The sequence below is a fragment of the Aristolochia californica genome, unplaced genomic scaffold (genome assembly GCF_029961685.1).
Source record: "Aristolochia californica isolate CCGP_79_NKW_82.1479 unplaced genomic scaffold, dmAriCali1.0.hap1 SCAF_14, whole genome shotgun sequence".
NCBI classification, from domain to species: domain Eukaryota; kingdom Viridiplantae; phylum Streptophyta; class Magnoliopsida; order Piperales; family Aristolochiaceae; genus Aristolochia; species Aristolochia californica.
This window is the reverse complement of record NW_027181815.1, coordinates 19,492,303-19,507,306: the sequence shown is the minus strand read 5'-3', so window position 1 is coordinate 19,507,306 and position 15,004 is coordinate 19,492,303.

Here is a 15,004-nt window from a genome sequence, read left to right as displayed (position 1 = left end):
GCTTACGAGAAAATTGGGAGAGAGAAAAACTAAAGTTTGAAAAAAAAAAAATTAAACATCCAAAATGGGAAGGCACAAATGCTGAGAGAGATAATTCCAAAAAGTGTCTGTGATTTTTTAGGCCCGGTTTTCTTAAAATAGGCAAAAAGTGGGTTGTTTGGCTCCTGTAAATATCCCACTGCACGTTAACTTGAGAATTTTAATTTTTCCTACTCCTTGAAATTTTTAGATCATTAGGTCATTTGCATCTTCAACAAGTTTCGGGCATGTATATCCACCACATTTAAACCATGTTGAGATCAATTAGGAATCTCGTTCATATAAAATTCCACCAAGCTATCTGGGGTTGTACTAGTGGAATTTCCCCAACGTGGATAACAAAACTTTGGTGTTCATTTTTAGTGCGTGAAAATAATTTTCTTCTTTCAAATTTATTATAGTTTTCAAATTGTTTTGCATACATAAACTCTAAAATTTCCATTTTGTTGTGATCTATATTTGCTTTTCTTTTTGTTTACGAGAGACCTGGGAGAGTGAAAAACACAAGTTTAAAAAAAAAAATGAACATCCAAAATGGAAATTCACAAATGCTGAGAGAGATAATTCCTAATAGTATTTGTGATTTTTTAGGTCCGCTTTTTGAAAAATAGGCCAAAAGTGGGTTGTTTGGCTCTAGTAAATATCCATTCGCACGTTAACTTGAGAATTTTAATTTTTTCTACTCCTTGAAATTTTTGGATCAAGTGGTTATTTGCATCTTCAACATGTTTCTGGCATGAATATCCACCACATTTAAAACATGTTAGGATCGATTAGAAATCTCTTTCTTATAAAATTCCAACAAGCTATCAGGGGTTTGTAGTAGTCGAATTTCCCCAACGTGATAAGAATACTTTCATGTTCATTTTTAGTGCATGAAAGTAATTTTCTTCACTCTCATTTATTATAGTTTTCAAATTATTTTGCATATATAAACACCAAAATTTCCATTTTGTTGTGATCTATATTTGTCGTATCTTTTTGTTTACAAGAAAACTTGAAGAGTGAAAACTCAAGTTTGAAAAAAAAAAATTGAATGCCAAAATGGAAATGCACAAATGCTGAGAGAGATAATTCAAAAAAATATCTGTGATTTTTTAAGTCCGCTTTTTGTAAAATAGGCAAAAAGTAGGTTGTTTGGCTCTTGTAAATATCCCACCACACGTTAACTAGAGAATTTTAATTTTTTCTACCCCTTGAAATTTTTGGATCATTAGGTCATTTGCATCTTCATAATATTTTTGGCACGCATATCCACCACATTTAAAATATTTTAGGATCAATTAGAAATCTCTTTCTTATAAAATTCCACCAATCTATCTGGGGTTGTACTAGTGGAATTTCCCCAATGTGGATAAAAAAACTTTGGAGTTCATTTTTAGTGAGTGAAAATAATTTTCTTCACTAACATTTATTATAGTTTTCAAAATATTTCGCATACATAAACTCTAAAATTTTCATTTTGTTGTGATCTATATTTGCCTTATCTTTTTGTTTACGAGAAAACTGGGATAATGGAAAACTCAAGTTTGAAAAAAAAAATTGAACATCCAAAATGGAAATGCACAAATGCTGAGAGAGATAATTTCAAAAAGTATCTGTGATTTTTTAGGTCCGCTTTTTGTAAAATAGGCAAAAAGTGGGTTGTTTGACTCTGGTAAATATCCCACCGCACGTGAACATGAGAATTTTAATTTTTTCTACTCCTTGAAATTTTTGGATCATTAGGTCATTTGCAACTTCAAGATGTTTCTGGCATGCATATCCACCACATTTAAAACATGTTTAGGTCAAGTACAAATCTCTTTCTTATAAAATTCCACCAAGCTATCTGGGGTTGTACTAGTGGAATTTCCCCAACGTGGATAACAAAACTTTGGTGTTCAATTTTAGTGCGTGGAAATAATTTTCTTCACTCATATTTATTGTAGTTTTCAAATTCTTTTGCATACATAAACTCTAAAATTTTCATTTTATTGAGATCTAAATTTGGCTTATCTTTTTGTTTACGAGAAAAATTTTACATTGAAAAACTCAAGTTTGAAAAAAAAAAATTGAACAACCAAAATGGAAATGAACAAATGCGGAGAGAGATAATTCCAAAAAGTATCTGTGATTTTTTAGGTCCGCTTTTTGTAAAATAGGAAAAAAGTGGGTTGTTTGGCTTAGGTCAATATCCCACCGCACATTAACTTGAGAATTTTAAGTTTTTCTACTCCTTGAAATTTTTGGATCATTAGGTCATTTCCATCTTCTACATCTTTCTGGGATGCATATCCACCACATTTAAAACATGTTAGGATCAATTAGAAATCTCTTTCTTATTAAATTCCACCAAGCAATCAGTGGTTGTTCTAGTGAAATTTCCCCAACGTGGATAACAAAACTTTGGTGTTCATTTTTAGTGAGTGAAAATAATTTTCTTTACTCACTTTTATTATAGTTATCAAATTCTTTTGTATACGTAAACTCTAAAATTTCCATTTTTTGTGATCTATATTTGCCTTATCTTTTTTCTTACGAGAAAACTCGGAGAGTGAAAAACTCAAGTTTGAAAAAAAAATTGAACATCCAAAATGAAAATGCACAAATACTGAGAGAGGTAATTCCAAAAAGTATCTATGATTTTTTAGGTCCACTTTTTGTAAAATAGGCAAAAAGTGGGTTGTTTGGCTCTAGTAAATAACCCACTGTACATTAACTTGAGAATTTTATTTTTTTCTACTTCTTGAAATTTTTGGATCATTATGTCATTTTCATCTTCAACATGTTTCTGGCATGCATATCCACCACATTTAAAATATGTTAGGATCAATTAGAAATCACTTTCGTATAAAATTCCACCAAGCTATCTGGGGTTGTACTAGTGGAATTTCCCCAAGGTGGATAACAAATATTTGGTGTTCATTTTGAGTGCGTGAAAATAATTTTCTTCACTCACATTTATTATATTTTTCAATTTTTTTTGCATACATAAACTCTAAAATTTTCATTTTGTTGTGATCCATATTTGCCTTATCTTTTTTTGTTTAAGAGAAAACTAAGAGAGTGAAAAACTCATGTTCGAAAAAAAAAATTGAACATCCAAAATGGAAATGCACAAATTGTAAGAGAGATAATTCCAAAAAGTATCTGTGATTTTTTAGGTCCACATTTTGTAAAATAGGAAAAAAGGGGGTTGTTTGGCTCTTGTATATATCCCACCGCACGTTAACTAGACAATTTTAATTTTTTCTACTCGAAATTTTTCGATCATTAGCTCATTTGCTTCTTCAACATGTTTCTTGCTTGCATATCCACCACATTCAAAATATGTTAGAATCAATTAGAATTCTCTTTCTTATAAAATTCCACCAACCTATCTGGGCTACTTGAGGAATTTCCCCAACGTGGATAACAAAACTTTGGTGTAAATTTTTAGTGCGTGAAAATAATTTTCTTCATTCACATTTATTATAGTTTTTAAATTCTTTTGCACACATAAACTCCTAAATTTCCATTTTTTTGTGATCTATATTTGCCTTATTTTTTCGCTTACGAGAAAACTTGGAGTGTGAAAAACTCAAGTTTGAAAAAAAAAATTGAACATCCAAAATGGAAATGCACAAATGCTGGGAGAGATAATTCCAAAAACTATCTGTGACTTTTTAGGTCCGCTTTTTCTTAAATATGAAAAAAGTGGGTGGTTTGGCTCCGGTAAATATCCCACTGCACGTTAACTTGATAATTATAATTTTTTCTACTCCTTGAAATTTTTGGATCATTAGGTCATTTGAATCTTCAACTTGTTTCTGGCATGCATATCCACCACATTTAAAACATGTTAGGATCAATTAGAAATCTCTTTCTTATAAAATTCCTCCAAGCTATCTAGGGTTGTACTAGTGGAATTTCCCCAACGTGGATAAGAAAACTTTGGTGCTAGTTTAAGTGCGTGAAAATAGTTTTCTTCACTCACATTTATTATAGTTTTCAAATTCTTTTGTATACATAAACTCTAAAATTTTCATTTTGTTGTGATCTATATTTGCCTTATTTTTTCACTTACGAGAAAACTTGGAGAGTGAAAAACTCAAGTTTGAAAAAAAAATTGAACGTCCAAAATGGAAATGCACAAATGCTGGGAGAGATAATTCCAAAAACTATCTGTGACTTTTTAGGTCCGCTTTTTGTTAAATATGAAAAAAGTGGGTGGTTTGGCTCCGGTAAATATCCCACTGCACGTTCGCTTGATAATTTAGTTTTTTCTACTCCTTGAAATTTTTGGATCATTAGGTCATTTGCATCTGCAACATGTTTCTGGTATGCATATCTACCACATTTAAAACATGTTAGGGTCAATTAGAAATCTCTTTCTTATATAAATCCACCAAGCCATCTGGGGTTGTACTATTGGAATTTCCCCAACGTGGATAACAAAACATTGGTGTTCATTTGTAGTGCGTGAAAATAATTTTCATCACTCGCATTTAATATGGTTTTCAAATACTTTTGCATACATAAACTCTAAAATTTTCATTTTGTTGTGATCTATATTTGCCTAATCTTTTTGTTTACGAGAAAACAGGGAGAGTGAAAAACTCAAGATTGAAAAAAAAAGTTGAACATCCCAATTGGAAATGCACAAATGCTGAGAGGGATAATTCCAAAAAGTATCTGTGATTGTTAAAGTCAGCTTTTTGTAAAATAGGCAAAAAGTGGGTTGTTTGGCTCTGGTAAATATCCTACCGCACGTTAACTTGAGACTTTTGATTTTTTCTACTTCTTGAAAATTTTGGATCATTAGGTCATTTGCATCGATAACATGTTTCTGGCATGCATATCTACCACATTTAAAACATGTTTGGATCAATTATGTATCTCTTTCTTATAAAATTCCACCAAGATATTTGGGGTTGTACTAGTGGAATTTCCCAAACGTTGATAACAAAACTTTGGTGTTCATTTTTAGAGCGTGAAAATAATTTTATTCACTCACATTTGTTAAAGTTTTAATATTCTTTTGCATACATAAACTCTAAAATTTTCATTTTGTTGTGATCTATATTTGCCTTATATTTTTGTTTACGAGAAAACTGGGACAGTGAAAAACTCAAGTTTGAAAAAAAAAATGAACTTCCAAAATGGAAATACACAAATTCTGAGAGAGATAATTCCAAAAAGTATTTGTGATTTTTTAAGTCCGCTTTTTTTAAAATAGGAAAAAAGTGGGTTGTTTGGCTTTGGTAAATATCCATCCGCACGTTAACTTGAGAATTTTAATTTTTTCTGCTCCTCAAAATTTTTGGATCATGAGGTCATTTGCATCTTCATCATGTTTATGGCATGCATATCCACCACATTTAAAACATGTTAGGATCAATTAGAAATCTCTTTTTTATAAAATTCCACCAAACTATCTGGGGTTGTACTAGTGGAATTTCCCCAACGTGGATAACAAAACTTTGTTGTTCATTTTTAGTGCGTGAAAATAATTTTTTTCACTCACATTTATTATAGTTTTCTAATTCTTTTGCGTAAATAAACTCTAAAATTTTCATTTTGTTGTGATCTATATTTGCCTTATTTTTTTGTTTACGAGAAATATGGGAGAGTGAAAAACACAAGTTTGAAAAAAAAATTGAACATCCAAAATGGAAATGCACAAATGCTGAGAGAGATTATTCCAAAAAGTATCCATGATTTTTTAGGCATGATTTTTGTAAAATAGGCAAAAAGTGGGTTGTTTGGCTCTGGTAAATATCTCACCGCACGTTAACTTGAGACTTTTAATTTTTTCTACTCCTTGAAATTTTTGGATCATTAGGTCATTTGCATTTGCAACATGTTTCTGGTATGCATATCTACCACATTTAAAACATGTTAGGATCAATTAGAAATCTCTTTCTTATAAAAATCCACCAAGCCATCTAGGGTTGTACCATTGGAATTTCCCCAACGTGGATAACAAAACATTGGTGTTCATTTGTAGTGCGTGAAAATAATTTTCATCACGCACATTTAATATATTTTCAAATTCTTTTGCATACATAAACTCTAGAATTTTCTTTTTGTTGTGATCTATATTTGCCTAATCTTTTTGTTTACGAGAAAACTTGGAGAGTGAAAAACTCAAGTTTGAAAAAAAAAAGTTGAACATCCCAAATGAAAATGCACAAATGCTGAAAGAGATAATTCCAAAAAGTAGCTGTGATTGTTAAGGTCAGCTTTTTGTAAAATAGGCAAAAAGTGGGTTGTTTGGCTCTGATAAATATCCCATCGCACGTTAACTTGAGACTTTTGATTTTTTCTACTTCTTGAAATTTTTGGATCATTAGGTCATTTGCATCGATAACATGTTTCTGGCATGCATATCTACCACATTTAAAACATGTTTGGATCAATTATGTATCTCTTTCTTATAAAATTCCACCAAGATATCTGGGGTTGTACTAGTGGAATTTCCCAAACGTGGATAACAAAATTTTGGTGTTCATTTTTAGAGCGTGAAAATAATTTTATTCACTCACATTTGTTATAGTTTTAATATTCTTTTGCATATATAAACTCTAAAATTTTCATTTTGTTGTGATCTATATTTGCCTTATATTTTTTGTTGACGAGAAAACTGGGAGAGAGAAAAACTCAAGTTTGAAAAAAAAAAGAACTTCCAAAATAGAAATAAACAAATTCTGAGAGAGATAATTCGAAAAAGTATCTGTGATTTTTTAAGTCCGCTTTTTTTAAAATAGGGAAAATGTGGGTTGTTTGGCTCTGGTAAATATCCATCCGCACGTTAACTTGAGGATTTTAATTTTTCTGCTTCTCAAAATTTTTGGATCATGAGGTCATTTGCATCTTCATCATGTTTCTGGCATGCATATCCACCACATTTAAAACATGTTAGGATCAATTATAAATCTATTTCTTATAAAATTCCACCAAGCTATCTGGGGTTGTACTAGTGGAATTTCCCCAACATGGATAACAAAACTTTGGTGTTCATTTTTAGTTCGTGAAAATAATTTTCTACACTCTCATTTATTATAGTTTTCAAATTCTTTTGCATACATAAACTCCGAAATTTCCCAAACGTGGATAACAAAATTTTGGTGTTAATTTTTAGTGCGTGAAAATAATTTTATTCACTCACATTTGTTATAGTTTTAATATTCTTTTGCATACATAAACTTTAAAATTTTTATTTTGTTGTGATCTATATTTGCCTTATCTTTTTGTTAACGAGAAAACTTGAAAAGTGAAAAGCTCAAGTTTGAAAAAAAAATTGAATGTCCAAAATAGAAATGCACAAATGTTGAGAGTGATAATTCCAAAAAAGTATCTGTGATTTTTTAGGTCCGCTTTTTGTAAAATAGGCAAAAAGTGGGTTGTTTGGCTCTTGTAAATATCACACCGCATGTTAACTTGAGAATTTTAATTTTTTCTACTCCTTGAAATTTTTGGATCATTAGGTCATTTGCATCTTCAACATGTTTCTGCCATGCCTATCCACCACATTTAAAACATGTTAGGATCACTTAGAAATCTCTTTCTTTTAAAATTCTATCAAGCTTTCTGCGGTTGTACTAGTGGAATTTCCCCAACGTGGATAACAAAACTTTGGTGTTCATTTTTAGTGCGTGAAAATAATTTTCTTGAGTAACATTTATTAAAGTTTTCAAATTCTTTTGCATACATAAACTCCAAAATCTCCATTTTGTTGTGATATATATTGTCGCCATCTTTTTGTTTACGAGAAAACATGCAAAGTGAAAAACTCGTGTTTGAAAAAAAAAATTGAACTTCCAAAATGGAAATGAACAAATGCTGAGAGAGGTAATTCCAAACAGTATCTATGATTTTTTATGTCCGCTTTTTGTAAAATAGGCAAAAAGTGGGTTGTTTGGCTCTGGTAAATATCCCACCGCACGTTAACATAAGACTTTTAATTTTTTCTACTTCTTGAAAATTTTTGATCATTAGGTCATTTGCATCGTCGACATGGTTCTGGCATGCATATCTATCACATTTAAAACATGTTAGGATCAATTAGGAATCTTTTTCTTATAAAATTCCACCAAGATCTTTGGGCTTATACTAGTGGAATTTCCCCAACGTGGATAACAAAACTTTGGTGTTCATTTGTAGTGCATGAAAATAATTTTATTCACTCACATTTAATATTATAGTTTTAAAATTCTTTTGCACACATAAACTCTAAAATTTCCATTTTTTGTGATCTATATTTGCCTTATCTTTTTGTCTTCGAGAAAACTGGGAGAGTGAAAAACTCAAGTTTGAAAAAAAAAATTGAACATCCAAAATGGAAATGCACAAATGCTGAGAGAGAATTCCAAAAAGTATCTGTGAATTATTAGGTCCGCTTTTTGTAAAATAGGCAAAAAGCGGGTTGTTTGGCTCTGGTAAATATCCCAGCACACGTTAACTTGAGAATTTTAATTTTTTCTACTCCTTGAAATTTTTGGATCATTAGGTCATATGCATCTTCAACTTGTTTCTGGCATGCATATCCACCACATTTAAAACATGTTAGGATCAATTAGGAATCTCTTTTTTATAAGATTCCACCAAGCTATCTGGGGTTGTACTAGTGGAATTTCCCCAACGTGGATAACAAAACTTTGACGTTCATTTTTAGTGCGTGAAAATAACTTTCTTCACTCACATTTAATATAGTTTTCAAATTCTTTTGAATACATCAACTCTAAAATTTCCATTTTGTTGTGATCTATATTTGCCTAATCTTTTTATTTACGATAAAACTGGGAGAGTGAAAAACTCAAGTTCGAAAAAAACAATTGAACATCCAAAATGGAAATGCACAAATGCTGAGAGAGATAATTCCAAAAAGTATCTGGGATTTTTTGCCCGCTTTTTGTAAAATAGGCAAAATATGGGTTGTTTGGCTCTGGTAAATATCCCACCGCACGTTAACTTGAGAATTTTAATTTTTTCTACTCTTTTAATTTTTGGATCATTAGGTCATTTGCATCCTCAATATGTTTCTGGCATGCATATCTACCACATTTAAAACATGTTAGGATCAATTTGAGCTCACTTTCTTATAAAATTCCACCAAGCTATCTGGGATTGTACTAGTGGAATTTCCCCAACATGGATAAAAAAACTTTGGTGTTTATTTTTAGAGCGTGAAAATACCTTTCTTCACTCATATTTATTATAGTTTTCAAATTCTTTTGGATATATAAACTCTAAAATTTTGATTTAGTTGTGATCTATATTTGCCTTATCTTTTTGTTTACGAGAAAACTGGAAGAGTGAAAAACTCAAGTTTGAAAAAAAAATTTGAACATCCAAAATGGAAATGCATAAATGCTGAGAGAGATAATTTAAAAAAGTATCTTTGATTTTTTAGGTCCGCTTTTTGTAAAATTGCAAAAAGTGGGTTGTTTGGCTTTGGTAAATATCCCACCGCACGTTGATTTGAGAATTTTAATTTTTTCTACACCTTGAAATTTATGGATCATTAGGTCACTAGCATCTTCAACATGTTTCTGGCATACATATCCACCACATTTAAAACATGTAACGATCAATTAGGAATGTCTTTCTTATAAAATTCCTCCAAGCTATCTGGGGTTGTACTAATGAAATTTCCCCAACGAGGATAACAAAACTTTGGTGTTCATTTTTAGTGCGTGAAAATAACTTTCTTCACTCACATTTATTACAGTTTTCAAATTCCTTTGCATACATAAACTCTGAAATTTCCATTTTGTTATGATCTATATTTGCCTTATCTTTTTGTTTACGAGAATACTGGGAGAGTGAAAAATTAAAATTTGAAAAATAAATTTAAAATCCAAAATAGAAATGAACAAATGCTGAGAGAGATAATTCCGAAAAGTATCTGTGATTTTTTAGGTCCGCTTTTTGGAAAATAGGCAAAAAGTGAAATATTTGGCTATGGTAAATTTCCCACCGCTCGTTAACTTGAGAATTTTAATTTTTTCTACTCCTTGAAATTTTTGGATCATTAGGTCATTTTCATCTTCAACATGTTTCTGTCACACATATCCACCACATTTTAAATATGTAAGGATCAATTAGAAATCTCTTTCTTATAAAATTCCACCAAGCTTTTTGGGGTTGTACTAGTGGAATTTCCCCAACGTGGATAACAAAACTTTGGTGTTCATTTTTAGTACGCGAAAATAACTTTCTTTACTCACATTTATTAAAGTTTTCAAAGTCTTTAGCATACATAAACTCTAAAAATTTCCATTTTGTTGTGATCTATATTTGCCTTATCTTTTTGTTCACGAGAAAACTGGGAGAGTGAAAAAGTCAAGTTTGAAAAAAAAAAATAGAACATCTAAAATGGTAATGCTAAAATGCCGAGAGAGATAATTCCAAAAATTATCTGTGATTTTTTAGGTCCCTTTTTGGGAAAATAGGCAAAAATGGGTTGTTTGGCTCTAGTAAATATCCCACCGCACGTTAACTTGAGAATTTTAATTTTTTCTACTCCTTGAAATTTTTGGATCATTAGGTCATTTGCATCTTTAACATGTTTCTGGCATGCATATTCACCACATTTAAAACATGTGAGGATCAATTAGGAATCTCTTTCTTATAAAATTCCACCAAGCAATCTGGGGTTGTTCTAGTGGAATTTCCCCATCGTGGATAACAAAACTTTGGTGTTTATTTTTAGTGCGTGAAAATAACTTTCTTCACTCACATTCATTATAGTTTTCAAAATCTTTTGCATACATAAACTCTAAAAATTCCATTTTGTAGTGATCTATATTTGCCTTATCTTTTTGTTTACAAGAAAACTAGGACAGTGAAAAACTCAAGTTTGAAAAAAAAAATTGAACATCCAAAATGGAAATGTACATATGCTGATAGAGATAATTCCAAAAAGTATCTGTGATTTTTTAGGTCCGCTTTTTGTAAAATAGGCAAAAAGTGGGTTGTTTGGCTCTAGTAAATATCCCACCACATGTTAACTTGAGAATTTAATTTTTTCTACTCCTTGAAATTTTTGGATCATTACATCATTTGCATCTTCAACAAGTTTCTGGCATGCATATCCACCACATTTAAAACATGTTAGGATCAATTTGGAATCTTTTTTTTATAAAATTCTACCAAGCTATCTGGGGTTGTACTAGTGGAATTTCCCCAACGTGGATAACAAAACTTTGGTGTTCATTTTTAATGCGTGAAAATAACTTTTTTCACTCACATTTATTATAGTTTTCAAATTCTTTGGCATACATAAACTCTAAAATATCCATTTTGTTGTGATCTATATTTGCCTTATCTTTTTGTTCACGAGAAAACTGGGAGAGTGAAAAACTCAAGTTTGAAAAACAAAAAATGAACATCCAAAATGGAAATGCACAAATGCTGAGACAAATAATTCCAAAAAGTATCTGTGATTTTTTGGGTCCGCTTTTTGTAAAATAAGCAAAACATGGGTTGTTTGGCTCTAGCAAATATCCCACCGCACATTAACTTGAAAATTTAATTTTTTTCTACTCCTTTAAATTTTTGGATCATTAGGTTATTTGCATCTTCACCATGTTTCTGGCATGCATATCCACCACATTCAAAACATGTTAAGATCAATTAGAAATATGTTTCTTATAAAATTTCACCAAGCTATCTGGGGTTGTACTAGTGGAATTCCCCAACTGGGATAACAAAACTTTGGTGTTCCATTTTAGTTAGTGAAAATAATTTTCTTCACTCCCATTTATTAAAATTTTCAATTTTTTTTCATAAATAAACTCTAAAATTTCAATTTTGTTGTGATCTACGAGAAAACTGGGAGAGTGAAAAACTCACGTTTGAAAAAAAAAATTGAACATCCAAAATGGAAATGCACAAATGCTGAGTGAGATAATTACAAAAAAATCTGTGATTTTTTAGGTTCGCATTTTTTAAAATAGGCAAAAAGTGGGTTGTTTGGCTCTGGTAAATATCGCACCGCAAGTTAACTAGAGAATTTTAGGTTTTTCTACTCCTTGAAATTTTTAGATCATTAGGTCATTTGCATCTTCAACATGTTTCTGGCATAAATATCCACCACATTTAAAACATGTTAGGATCAATTTGGAATCTCTATTTTATAAAATTCCACCAAGCTATCTAGGGTTCTACTAGTGGAATTTCCCCAACGTGGATAACAAAACTTTGGTGTTAATTTTTAGTGCGTGAAAATAAATTTTTTCACTCACATTTATTATAGTTTTCAAATTCTTTTGCATACATAAACTCTAAAAAATCCATTTTGTTGTGATCTTTATTTGCCTTATCATTTTGTTCACGAGAAAACTGGGAGAGTGAAAAACTCAAGTTTGAAAAAAAAAAAAGAACTTCCAAAATGGAAATGCAGAAATGCTGAGAGAGATAATTCCAAAAAGTATCTGTGATTTTTTAGGTCCGCTTTTTGTAAAATAGGCAAAACGTGGGTTATTTGGCTCTAGCAAATATCCCACCGCATGTTAAGTTGAGAATTAAATTTTTTTCTACTCCTTTAAATTTTTGGATCATTAGGTCATTTGCATCTTCAACATGTTTCTGGCATGCATATCCACGACATTCAAAACATGTTAGGATCAATTAGAAATATCTTTCTTATAAAATTCCACCAAGCTATCTAGAGTTGTACTAGTGGAATTCCCCAACGTGGATAACAAAACTTTGGTGTTCATTTTTAGTGTGTGAAAATAATTTTCTTCACTCTCATTTATTAAAATTTTCAAAAATTTTTTCAAACATAAACTCTAAAATTTCTATTTTGTTGTGATCTATATTTGCGTTATCTTTTTTTTTACGAGAAAACTGGGAGAGTGAAAAACTCAAGTTTGAAAAAATAAATTGAACATAAAAAATGGAAATGCACAAATACTTAGAGAGATAATTCCAAAAAAAATCTATGATTTTTTAGGTTCGATTTTTGTAAAATAGGCAAAAAGTGGGTTGTTTGGATCTTGTAAATATCCCACAGCATGTTAACTTGAGAATTTTAATTTTTTCTACTCCTTGAAATTTTTGTATCATTAGGTCATTTGCATCTTCAAAAAGTTTCTGGGATGCATATCCACCACATTTAAAACTTGTTAAGATCAATTAGGAATCTCTTTCGTATAAAATTCCACCAACCTATCTGGGGTTGTATTAGAGGAATTTCCCCAATGTGGATAACAAAATTTTGGTCTTCATTTTTACTGCGTGAAAATAATTTTTTTCACTCACATTTATTATAGTTTTAAAATTATTTTGCATACATAAACTCCAAAATTGCCTTTTGTTGTGACCTATATTTGCCTTATCTTTTTGTTTACGAGAAAATTGGGAGAGTGAAAAACTCAAGTTTGAAAAAAAAAATTGAACATCCAAAATGGTAAGGCACAAATGCCGAGGGAGATAATTCGAAAAAGTATCTGTGATTTTTGAGGTCCGCTTTTTGTAAAATAGGCAAAAAGTGGGTTGTTTGGCTCTCGTAAATATCCCTCTGCGCGTTAACTTGAGAATTTTAATTTTTCCTACGCCTTGAAAATTTTGGATCATGAGGTCATTTGCATATTCAACATGTTTCTGGCATGCATATCCACCACATTTAAACCATGTTAGGATCTATTAGAAATCTCTTTCTTATAAAATTCCACCAAGCTATCAAGGGGTTGTACTAGTGGAATTTCCCCAACGAGGATAACAAAACATTCGTGTTCATTTTTAGGGCGTGAAAATAATTTTCTTCACTCTCATTTATTATAGTTTTCAAATTCTTTTGCATATATAAACTCGAAAATTTCTATTTTGTTGTGATCTATATTTGTCCTTTCTTTTTTTTTTTACGAGAAAACTTGAAGAGAGAAAAAGTCAAGTTTGAAAAAAAAAATTGAATGACCAAAATGGAAATGCACAAATGCTGAGAGAGATAATTCCAAAAAGTATCTGTGATTTTTTAGGTCCTCTTTTTGTAAAATAGGAAAAAAGTAGGTTGTTTGGCTCTAGTAAATATCCCACCACACGTTAACTGGAGAATTTCAACTTTTACTACACGTTGAAATTTTTGGATCATTAGGTCATTTGGATCTTCAACATGTTTCCGGCATGCATATCCACCACATTTAAAACATTTTAGGATCAATTAGAAATCTCTTTCTTATAAAATTCCGCCAAGCTATCTTGGGTTGTACTAGTGGAATTTCCCCAACGTGGATAATAAAACTTATGTGTTCATTTTTAGTGCGTGAAAATAATTATCGTCACTCACATTTATTATAGTTTTCAAATTCTTTTGCATACATAAACACTAAAATTTTCATTTTGTTGTGGTCTATATTTCCCTTATCTTTTTGTTTACAAGAAAACTGGGATAATGAAAAACTCAAGTTTGAAAAAAAAAAAATTGAACATCCAAAATGGAAATGCACAAATGCTGAGAGAGATAATTTCAAAAAGTATATGTGATTTTTTAGGCCCGCTTTTTGTAAAATTGGCAAAAAGTGGGTTGTTTGGCTCTAGTATAAATTCCACAAAGCTATCTGGGGTTGTACTTGAGGAATTTCCCCAACGTGGATAACAAAACTTTGGTTTACATTTTTAGTGCGTGAAAATAATTTTATTCACTCACATTTATTATAGTTTTTAATTTCTTTTGCATACATAAACTCCAAAATTTCCATTTTGTTGTGATCTATATTTGCCTTAATTTTTTGTTTACGAGAAAACTGGGAGAGTGAAAAACTCAAGTTTGAAAATAAAAATTGAAAGTCCAAAATGGGAATGCACAAATGCTGAGAGAGATAATTCCAAAAAGTATCTGTGAGTTTTTAGGTCCGCTTTTTGTAAAATAGGCAAAAAGTGGGTTGTTTGGCTCTTGTAAATATCCCACAACACGTTAACTTGAGAATTTTAATTTTTTCTACTCCTTGAAATTTTTGGATCATTAGGTCATTTGCATCTTCAACATGTTTCTGGC